The sequence below is a fragment of the Saimiri boliviensis genome, chromosome 19 (genome assembly GCF_048565385.1).
Source record: "Saimiri boliviensis isolate mSaiBol1 chromosome 19, mSaiBol1.pri, whole genome shotgun sequence".
NCBI lineage: Eukaryota > Metazoa > Chordata > Mammalia > Primates > Cebidae > Saimiri > Saimiri boliviensis.
Window position 1 is genome coordinate 41,160,951 of NC_133467.1, and position 11,379 is coordinate 41,172,329.

Below are 11,379 nucleotides of genomic sequence, written 5' to 3' on the forward strand. Positions count from 1 at the left end.
CGTGTGTGTGTGTGTGTGTGTGTGTGTGTGTGTTTGAGAGAGAGAGAGAGAGAGAGAGAGAGACAGGGAGAGAGAGAGAGAGAGAGAGAGACAGGGAGAGAGAGAGAGAGAGAGAGAGAGAGAGAGAGAGAGAGAGAGACAGGGCCTCACTATGTTGCTCAGGCTGGAGGGCAGTGGCATGATCTGAGCTCACTGCAAACTCTGCCTCCTGGATTCGAGTGATTCTTGTGCCTCAGCCTCCTGAGCAGCTGGGATGACAGGTGTGTGCCACCATTTTTAGTAGAGAGAGAGAGTTTTGTCAGGCTGGCAAGGCTGGTCCCAAACTCCTGGCCTCAAGTGATCCACCTGCCTCAGCCTCCCAAAGTGCTGGGATTACAGGTGTGATTCACATTAAATTGCGACAAGTGTCATGAAGGAAACAAATAAAGGGTTAACAAAGGTGAGCTGAGAGATTCTGGTATTCAGAGACGGCAGCAGAAAGTCCTTTCTGAGGAGGAAACACTGAAAGCTGAGATGTGACAGCTTAGAAGCCAGGCACTGCTGCGTAGGGGAAGAACCCAGGTGTGTGAGTCCAAATTCCTTCCAGAAAATTCCAGAACACAGCTGTCCTTTATCTCAATTTGGTCCACTATTTTGGAAAGAAATTGAATTCAGACAGCAACGAAAACAGCACGGTTTGGCACCAGCTGTAGCAAAACGCACATACCTCTTTCTGCAAAAATTTCAAAGGACAGAAATCTTTTCACTCAAGGAAGCAGAAGGAGCATATGTAAAAGATCTGAATTAAAACAAGTAAATACATGTGAAGTTGTAAAAGGGGAATATATATATATATATGGTTTTTTTTTTTTCCCCCATCATCAGGAAGACTGTCAGAATCCACCAGTATCAATGCTGATAACACACTTGGGGCCTTCTAAACTAGGCCTATTCTGTGGGGTAGGGCTGGAGAGCGGAGGCAGGCGTGCTCTGGGACAGAAGCGAGTCCAGTCCAGGCGTGTTAGAAGAACCCTATATCCAAAGGGGCTAGGAGAGAGTCAGCAGGGCATGGTCCAGAGTAGCCTTAACATCGGGGAAACGAAAGCAGCAAAGCGTCAAGTATACAGAGAGGGAGATGTGGGGGATGGGGGAGGTGGAGGCGCGCACAGCAGGGAAGCCAGCCTGCGAGAAGTTGCATAAGACACTAGGCAGGCCAGCACTGTCAGGGACATGTCTCAGCTGGCAGGGGGGCCCCGGTTCCTGATCTGGATTTGGGGCTAGCCCTCCAGACTCAGGGAAGAGGGTCTGACATGGCAGAGCAGAGCTTCATCCTGGTAGCTGGGTTACTAAGCAAGGCACTAGGACAGTCTTGGATAGCGTATGAGCAGGCTCTTCAACTTTTGTGGGGCCCATTATCAGAATTTCAGAGTTGCGGATGAATCAGCTGAGCCAAGCTTTGGCTGGCAATATAGATGATGTTTATAGATAACGGTACCTTCAAAGCCTTAAACCAAAAGAATGAAAACAGTGAGACTCCCAAGTCTCATCAAGCCAGCAGGTGGGGAGATGACTCGAGGGATGGAGGCTAATGCTTTTCTTCTTTCTTTCTTTCTTTTTTAAATTTCATTTAATTCGTTTTAAAATTTATTCTCTACTCAGAAAGAAGCATAAATAAAGGTTGCACTCTTATGTAAAGACCTGACAATACATACAGTGGTCCTCTGCCGACTTGGAAGCAAGGACAGTTTTCGATGATGGTCTGTTCTTTAAAAATTGTAACTGTTACGGGCAAAAAAATAAAATCCATTTCTTATTGTAATTATTTTTCTTGTTTGCGGTTTCTTTTCCATACCCTGAATCTATGACAGCCAACTACAAGTTTGGGAATATTGCTTCTGAGGCCCATTCTTTGATGAGAAAGTTCAGTCCCAACAGGGAAAAGTACCTGAGTCCCCGCCTTTTCAACCTAACACTACACCTAGTATCTAGAGTAAGAAATCAGGCCGGACATGGTGGTGGGCGCCTGTAATCCCAGTTACTCGGGAGGCTGAGGCAGGAGAAGGCTTGAACCTGGAGAGCAGAGGTTGCAGTGAGCCGAGACTATACCAGCGCCCTCTAGCCCGGCCACAGAGCAAGACTCTGTTTCAAATGAAACTCAGCCTTCAGCTTGCAAAATGATGTCGCTATAATTAAGCGAACAGCAGAAGACCAATGCGAGTTGCCTCTTTCTTCCTGGAGAAGTTGGCAGGATCACTGGAATCCCACCGGAGCTCCTCTGTGTCCAACTTGCCAAGTCCTGAGCTCAGAATTTTGTTTTTGAGGTGAATATAAAAGTGCCCAAAGGTCAAGGAAAATGTTCTTTCTGGCATTAATTTTAAAAAGAGGTCAAGGCTTGGCGCAGTGATTCTCGAGCTTCTCTGGAACACTGTCCTCTCTGAGAATCGGATGCCCGGGACCTTCTGCTTCCCACAAAAATGTGTCATTGTGCATACACTGTCCAGCAGTTTCTGGACCCCTACTTTAGACTGTGGCTTTAGTGCAGATGACCACTCGCCACTGTAAGGCAGGGAGGAAGAAGGTTCCTTTAGTTCCCTTCCACTGGCAGATCTCTTTTTTTTCTTGGGTCCAACAGATGCTCTGGGCCTTCCTGGGGCTGCCCTGGCCGGCCTGCCCCCTGCCCAGAGGCCAGTTTACAGCGGCACACCTCACTCCGCCATCTTCAGGGCTTTTCTTTGGCATTTATCTCCACCCTATAGGTAAGGGCAGCGCAGCCCTGGGGAGGCCACGACTTGGAAAGGAGACTTGAGGCCCTCAGTCTCTTCAACCCGAATGAATTTTCCATTACCCCGATTCAAGGCCCTTATGGGACTGGGCGCATGGACCTGCTAACGGAGGATTTCTCACAGTGAGAACCATACGGGAACATTATTTATTTATTTATTTATTTAACTGTGCTTTAGGTTCTGGGGTACATGTGCAGATCGTGCACGATTGTTGCATAGGTACGTACATGGCAAGGTGGTTTATCCCCCCGTCACCTATAGCTGCTATTTCTCCCCACATTATCCCTCCCCCCACCCCCATTCCCCCTGGGGAGCCCCCCACCTCCTACCCCCCGGCCCCCACTCCCCCGGCCCCCCCACTATTCCTCCCCACCCCCCACTGTCCCTCCCCACCCCCCAACACCCACTGTCCTCCTCCACCCCCCACTGTCCCTCCCCACCCCCACCCCCCACTGTCCCTCCCCACCCCCCAACACCCACTGTCCTCCTCCACCCCCCACTGTCCCTCCCCTAGTCCCCCCCAACTGACCGCAGTGTGTGATGCTCCCCTCCCTGTGTCCACCTGTTCTAACTGTTCAACACTCGCCTATGAGTGATACGTTGCAGCGTTTGATTTTCTGTTGTTGTGTCAGTTTGCTGAGAATGATGGTTTCCACATTCATCCATGTCCCTAGGAAGGACACGAACTCATGGTTTTTTATGGCTCCATGCAGGAACCTTTCAGGAGTGTTCATTGCCCTGGGCTCTGCAGCCTGGCCAGGGCTAAATTCACTCCAGCAGCAGCTGCTGTTCAGCCAACAGGGGTATTCAGGCCAGGGTAGAAAGTTCCTGGGACTTGTCTTTAAATATGATAAAATATAACCCGGAGAGGTTTATGTTTACAAAAGTTTGAGGTAAAATTGCACATTCGAAACCATTGTAAAAACTTGTGTAGGGTGTAGTGGGCTGGGGAAAAGTCAATTAAAAAACCCTCACATAGGCTGGGCGTGGTGGCTCACGCCTGTAATCCTAGCACTCTGGGAGGCTGAGGTGGGTGGATCACCAGGCCAGGAGATCAAGACCTCTGCACTGAAGAAAAAAAAAAAAAAATTAGCCAGGCATGGTGGCACCCTGGGGATTCAGATAGGAAAGCTGTGGTGAGACGATTATTATGCAGTAGAGGGATCACGGGTGTGGTGGACCCTTCTATGCTTTACTACAGATCCTTTGGTCCTCTCCTGCCTCTTCTTCCAGCTGTCTGGAAACCGTGTGGATCAATTTCACAGGGGTGCAGCTGACTGCGTCTGACCTCCCCCGGGATTTCCCTGAGGAAGCAGTGGTAGAACCCTGCTTAGGACTCTCCCCAACACATGGGCAACCTAGAAGTGTGGGATAATCAATGCAACGCGTGGCAAACCTCTGAGCAGTCGGAGGCAGAAGCCTTGTTTCCACCCCTGTTCTCCTACCCTGGTGATTCTGAGACCTGGGTGATAGACCTTCTCAAGAAGCGGTCCTGTGGGTTGAGCAGCCAGTGCCGCTTAGCAGTGCCCTGCTTGATGACACATCTTCCTCTTGACTTTGCTTCCTCCCCTGCCTTTCTCACCTCATTCTTTATTGGTGGCCCTAAAACTATACACCCTAATGATAATGTTTGCACATCAGCCTTTGCCTCAGGCTCTGCTTCCTGGAGAATCCAAACTAAGCCAATGATTCCTATTTGAAAGGTAGCTTTCCTCATTCTGTGATAGTATGACATTCAGAGCAAACCCGGAGCATCAAGGTTAGTAGCTACCTTTCACTGCTAGAACTGGTGTATGTGTGTATGCAAAAGCATTCTGACATTTGATAGTATTATTTGCAGCATTTATAGGGGTTTTTGTTTTTTTGATTTTTTTTTTTTTTTTTTTTTTTGAGACGGAGTTTCGCTCTTGTTACCCAGGCTGGAGTGCAATGGCGCGATCTCGGCTCACCGCAACCTCCGCCTCCTGGGTTCAGGCGATTCTCCTGCCTCAGCCTCCTGAGTAGCTGGGATTACAGGCACGCGCCACCATGCCAAGCTATTTTTTTTTTTTTTTTTTTGTATTTTTAGTAGAGATGGGGTTTCACCACGTTGACCAGGATGGTCTTGATCTCTTGACCTCGTGATTCACCCACCTCGGCCTCCCAAAGTGCTGGGATTACAGGCATGAGCCATCTCGCCCAGCCAGGTTTTTTTTTTTTTTTTTTTTTTTTTTTTGAGTCGGAGTCTTGCTCTGTTGCCTAGGTTGGAGGGCAGTGGTGAGATCTCGGCTCACTGCAACCTCCGCCTCCTGGCTTCAAGCAATTATCTTGCCTCAGCTTACCAAGTTGCTGGGATCACAAGCACATGCTAGCATGCCTGTCTAATTTCTGTATTGTTTTAGTAGAGATGGGGTTTCACCATCTCGGCCAGGCTGGCCTTGAACTCCTGATCTTGTGATCTGCCTGCCTCCGCCTCCCAAAGTTCTAGAATTACAGGCATGAGTCACCATGCCCAGCCTTTATAGGGATTTTTACATGTAGATTTTTTTAACAAGAAATTCCTGTAGTTTCTTGTGTGTGAGTCTTGTCTACCTGGATAGATCTTACTTCCAAGACTTTGTACCTTGCAACATTAGGACAACATTGGGCAGGCAGGAGATGCCAGAAAACATGCCATGTTGAACGGAGTTGTTCTTTCTTATTTTTCTGAATTCTACCTTGTCTTTTGCTGATGCGCTTTATCTACAGACTAGTTTCCAAAAGGGCATTTTCTTCCTCTCCTTGTGCTGCATGTGCATTGTGAAATATTACAGCACCAGTGAAAACTTATACTGAGCATGAAAGTGTGACCACTTTTCAAGGGACACAGTGGTTTATCCAAAGAGCTCTCCTCCCGCCGACAGTGGCTCTGAAGGTCCTGCTTGGGAAATGTCCAGACTTGTTGCCACTATCATGTCCCTCTGTTCCCCTGTGTTTCCAAGACATCCTGCCTCCCATCTCCCCACCACCACTGACAAACTGTGACAGCCCCCAGTTTTATTTGAATTTTCAACGGGAAAGGAAATTAAAATGTGGAGAGAAACAATTAATTAAGGACTTCCCTGTCACTCACTTGTCTGTCTTCTTCCCCACCCCCTAAAATAGACTCAAGATTTTAGGAAAATAAGAAATTACTACACACATACTCACACATGGTGGGGTCCCTGTTCTAACATGTATAGCAGCCCTTAACCCAGTGGGTTCTCTGGGAGTGGGAGAAGGCCGCTAAATTGATGGTGGCCTTTAGCTCTGCCTCCCATGTTGGGCTCAGGCGGGAGAGCTCAGAGTGTGGAGGTGTTGAGTTCAGGACAGCCAGGGCACTTCAGCTGGTTAGAGAGAGTGAAAGGTGCCCTCTGATAGCCGGGTCTGGGAGCTGTCAAGGCATGGATATAGAGCTGCTCTGTGTGGCAGCTGAGCTTTCAAAGGGAAACACCTCCGGCTTTTCAAACATGCTCTTTCTGCTTCCTTTCCCTGGCACCTACTTAGACCCTGCCGTTCCAAGCCCCCATGCTCATTCCTTCCGACACTTTCCACCCACCCTGTTGAGTTTCCCCTCCCACGCAACAGAGCACTGGGTCACGGGCAGCTGGCTTATGTGCCTATGACTCGTCCTTCTGACTAAACTCTGGGACGTCAGAGAGTACATCTGACATTACTTTTCTGGTGCCCTCTGTCCCTAGCACATGAGTCATAGGATTTTAGACTGGTGAGGAGCCCCTAGCAATCACATTTAACTCTTTATTTTCCAGGAAACGGAGTGTGGAAGGAGCAAGAGTCCTGGAACCTCAGGGCTGAGCAGTCATCCAAGCTGACCTCCTAATTTCTGCTCTGATCTCTCCACTGCCTGCCAGTGACCTCCCAGCTTCTTCTGAGCATTTCCACTGGCAAAGCAGCAGAGAGGTTAAGTGTCCTTGTTCTGGTTTCATGGATCTTGGGGTCACATCTTAGCCTTGCTACTTAACCTCTTTGAGTTTGTGTCCTCATCTGTAAAAGTATCTAACACATAGGATTACCGTGAAGATTAAATAAAGCAATGCTTGTAAAGCACTGAGCATAATAGCTCAGTAAAATGATTGCCGAATAAATATTAGCTATGCTCATGCCATTCCCAGTACAGTCCAGCCTATCATTAGGTAGTTATGTTAGAAATGTATTAGTTTAGGCTGGGCGCGGTGGCTCATGCCTGTAATTCCAGCACTTTGGGAGGCCAGTGAGGGCGGATCACCTGAGGTCGGGAACTTCAGACCAGTCCGACCACCATGGAGAAACCGTGTCTCTACTAAAAATACAAAATTAGCAGAGCGTGGCAGCACATGCCTGTAATCCTAGCTACTTGGGAGGCTGAGGCAGGAGAATTGCTTGCACCCGGGAGGCAGAAGTTGCGGTGAGCTGAGATTGCACCATTGCACTCCAGCCTGGGCAACAAGAGCAAAACTCCATCTCAAAAAAAAAAAAAAAAAAAAAAAAAAAAAAAAAAAAAAAAAAAAAAAAAGTCTTAGTTTTCTTTTAGTTGAAATCTTTGCTTCTAGAGTTTCTATCTTGTATGAGTTGCCCAAAGTCACCCAATGAGTTAGAGTTGGTGACAGAGATGGGATCAGAACCCAGTTTATTCCACAGGGCAGGCTGTCTCTGAAATCCTTGCTGCATGCATGACAAGGACAGCAATTTGCCGTCATAAACTGCTGTTACTATTATTCCCATGTTAGAAGCTGAGACAGCAAAGTGGTTTTCCCAAGGCCCCAGAGCTAGTTAGTGATAGAATCAGTTACAGTCCCGTGTCTACTTCCTAGTCTGATATTCTGTCCCACTGCAGGTGCAACTTTAATGAGATTCTCTGTGTTCCTTCTACCTTAGCAGGCCAGAGAGAAGCATGTGTAGATGAAGATGGACGGCAGCCTGCTATGAGATCCCCTGCACATACTTTCCCATGCTATAGGAGCAGGGTTAAAGGGTGGGAATAGTCCAGACCTGTAAGTATATTGGAGACATAAGATTGGTCCTTCAGTTCTTTAGAGGAACTTGCATCAAAACGTCAAACACATTTTGCTTCCAGAGAGCCTATTCTGTAGGGATGATGGCTCAAAGTATGGAGTATGCCAGTGGGAGCATCCTGGGGAGTCAAGGACAGATGAGTACCCTGAGCACCTGATAGGACAGCGGGAAGATTGTTTAAAAGGGCATTTACCAAGTCGATGGCACAGGGGTGGATTGAGCACAGGCGGAACCTCACACTTCCATTCTACATTATACGTGTGATATGGTTAGGCTTTGTGTCCCCACTCAAATCTCATCTTGAACTGTAATTCCAATCATCCCCATACATCCCCATGTGTCAAGGGAGACGAGGTGGAGGTAATTGAATCATGGGAGCAGTTTCCTCATGCTGCTCTCATGATGGTGAGTGCTCACAAGATCTGATAGTTTTATAGGATGCTCTTTCCCCTTCTCCATCCTGCCACCTTGTGAAGAAGGTGCCTTGCTTCCCCTTCCCCTCCCATCATGATTGTAAGTTTCCTGAGGCCTCTCTAGCTGTGCTAAACTGTGAGTCAATTAAATCTTTTTTCTTTGTAAATTACTCAGTCTCATGCTTTTTTTTTCTGAGATAGAGTTTTGCTCTTGTTGCCCAGGCTGCAGTGCAGTGGCACAATCTCAGCTCACTGCAATCTCCGCCTCCCGGGTTCAAACGATTCTCCTGCCTCAACCTCCTGAGTAGCTGGGACTATAGGCATGCACCACCATGCCTGGCTAATTTTTTGTATTTTAGTAGAGACGGGGTTTCACCATGTTGGCCAGGATAGTCTCCATCTCTTGACCTCGTGATCCACCCGCCTCAGCCTCCCCAAGTGCTGGGATTACAAGCATGAGCCACTGCACCCAGGCAATATCAGGCACTTCTTTATAGCAGTATGAAATTGGACTAATACAATATGATAAATTAAGTATTCATTACTCCATCTATGCATAAAACGCTAGGAAGAGAGGTCTTCATGGGTCAGAAATAAAGTTTCTACCCTTAAGAAAAGGAGAAAAAGTAATATGGAAGGAACTTATAGTCAAAGGCTGGAGTTTCATGATCCATGGGAGAAGGAAACACACAAGCATCATCAAGGCCGTGGTTTCAACACCCAAGCAAGGATAGAGGTCAGTGTTCTGGTTGGGAGTCTCATTATTGGCGAAGGGCCTGAACCAGAATCCCTGAATCAGCGGATACCTAAGGAAGGAAGCTGGAATAGCTCTGTCCCCTTTTTTCTGGAATCACACACAAAAACAAAGTGCCTTCCAGAGGCTGAGAAAGAAAAGTCACCTGCGTAATACTCAGGCATAGACCTTTGTGATGAGTTCAGACCTCAGTATTCTAGTTTCTCAGAGGCTGAGTGTTGAGCCAAGCTTCAAATAAAAGCCCTGCTTTGGTGCTGTGCTTTGAAACTGCGAATGTGCTCCAAGGTGAAGCCCTCATAGTCCGGGGGTACATATAGGGAAAAACGTCATGGAAGGGCTCATGAAGAATTGACTGTGGTGGTAGATTCACAGGTATTTACATATTCTCAGAGCCATTGAGTTATACTTTAAATGGATGATTTGTGTGGTCTATGAAGTATATCTTAATAAAGCTGTTAAAAAGTGCCATGGAAGACAGGTTCACAATTTGAACTTGATAAAGCATCTGAGGAAAGCCAGCACCATGAGTCACAGCATACAACAAACTGGAAAAATCACACATGAGAAAACAGAAATAACAGAAAAATCTGAAAAAAAGACTTTAAAATAACGTTGAAAATTCTTAAAGAAATAAAGGATGGAGTAGCACCCACAAAAGAAAAACAGGATTTATGCAGCACAAACATGGAGATAAAAAACACAAGTGTATCTTCAAAATGAAAAATACGGCATTAAAATAAGAAGTGATTAAAATTAAGATTTGACAGAACTAAAGAGAGAATGAGTCACTTGAGAAATAGAACTGAAGAAATATTCTTACAGTTTCAGCACAATGAATTAAAAGATAGAAAACCTGAAAGAAAAATGAAAAGCCAGGGAGACACTCTAATACAGTCTAATAAGAGTTTCAAGAGAGATAGGGAATGGGAAAGAGATAATAATTAAAGATAGAATGGTGGAACTATTTCTAGAACTGAAGAAAGAAATTAGTATCTAGCCGGGCGCGGTGGCTCAAGCCTGTAATCCAAGCACTTTGGGAGGCCGAGGCGGGTGCATCACAAGGTCAAGAGATCGAGACCATCCTGGTCAACAAGGTGAAACCCCATCTCTACTAAAAATACAAAAAATTAGCTGGGCATGGTGGCGCGTGCCTGTAATCCCAGCTACTCAGGAGGCTGAGGCAGGAGAATTGCCTGAACCCAGGAGGTGGAGGTTGCAGTGAGCCGAGATCGCGCCATTGCACTCCAGCCTGGGTAACAAGAGCGAAACTCCGTCTCAAAAAAAAAAAAAAAAAAAAAAGAAATTAGTATCTAGATTCATAAAAAGCTCATCAAGTGTTAAACATGGTAGATTTCTAAACTCCACATTGTAGATAAACGATAAAACATAAAAAATAATAAATTCTAAACGTTATGGAAGAGACAAAGTACAGCAGATTTCTCATCAGTAACAGTGGTAAATTCTTTGGTACAATGTAGAAACAGCAATCCAGTGATTGAGGGAGATAGGAATGTTGGCATGTATCGATCATGGGGAACCCCACTTATTTACCCCTTAACTTTGTCCTAGTAAATGGGAATATAGTGGGAATCACCCTCCTTGCCTCTTTCAAGGCTTTGATGGTGGTTCCAATCTCTGTGGTTCCACCACTATTTTGGTAGGGTAGTTCCAGGGATTCCACTTTCTGTCTACTGCGATAGCCCTCATTCTACAGATCAGGGAGAAACATGAAGATTCTCTTAGTTTTTTTAGTATCTTTATTACCAATATACACTCAGAAACTTGGGGAACAAACTACAGGATGTGTTTGTGGACCTACTGGGACTACTGTGATATGGATTTAGACCTAAATTCCATGGATTTCCTCCTCACTATCTTGCTCAGGCAGGAAACCTGAGCCAAAACCACCTACCCTGATACCCTTGAGAGAGTAAAAAAATAAAGGTCTCTAAGTCATGACACCCTTTCCCCAAAGCCCCCCACCCTGACGGGTGTGTTACAGTGATGTCCTGGGTCCTTAGGCTTTAGCTTAGAGCTAGCGTTCAATAATCTCTGAAAAGGTCTGTGGATTTCCCCTCCTCCAGTACACAGTTATTTGGGAAAAGGCTGTAGGAGGGCGTCCCTGGGGAAGGATGGATAGAAGATTTGTAGTACATACTTAAGACACTTATCTCGAGTTATTTCCCTAGTGTTCTTGGTCTTTCTTTTACTGAAGCCTCTCTGGGTCTTTGAGTTGAGTCTGATCTAGTTTCTCTACTGTGGTGGTTTGAGTCAGGCTTACGTTTGCCAGATCTTCAGTTTTCTTTGGTTACCCAGGCAAAGGAGGAATTTACTGAGCTGCCGCTCTGTGTCGCTCGTAGGGACCCATAATCAGCTTTAATACTTCCAGTGATTCCTGTGGGTCAAAGCTGCTCATTCTACTCCAGCACTGATGCTCTTC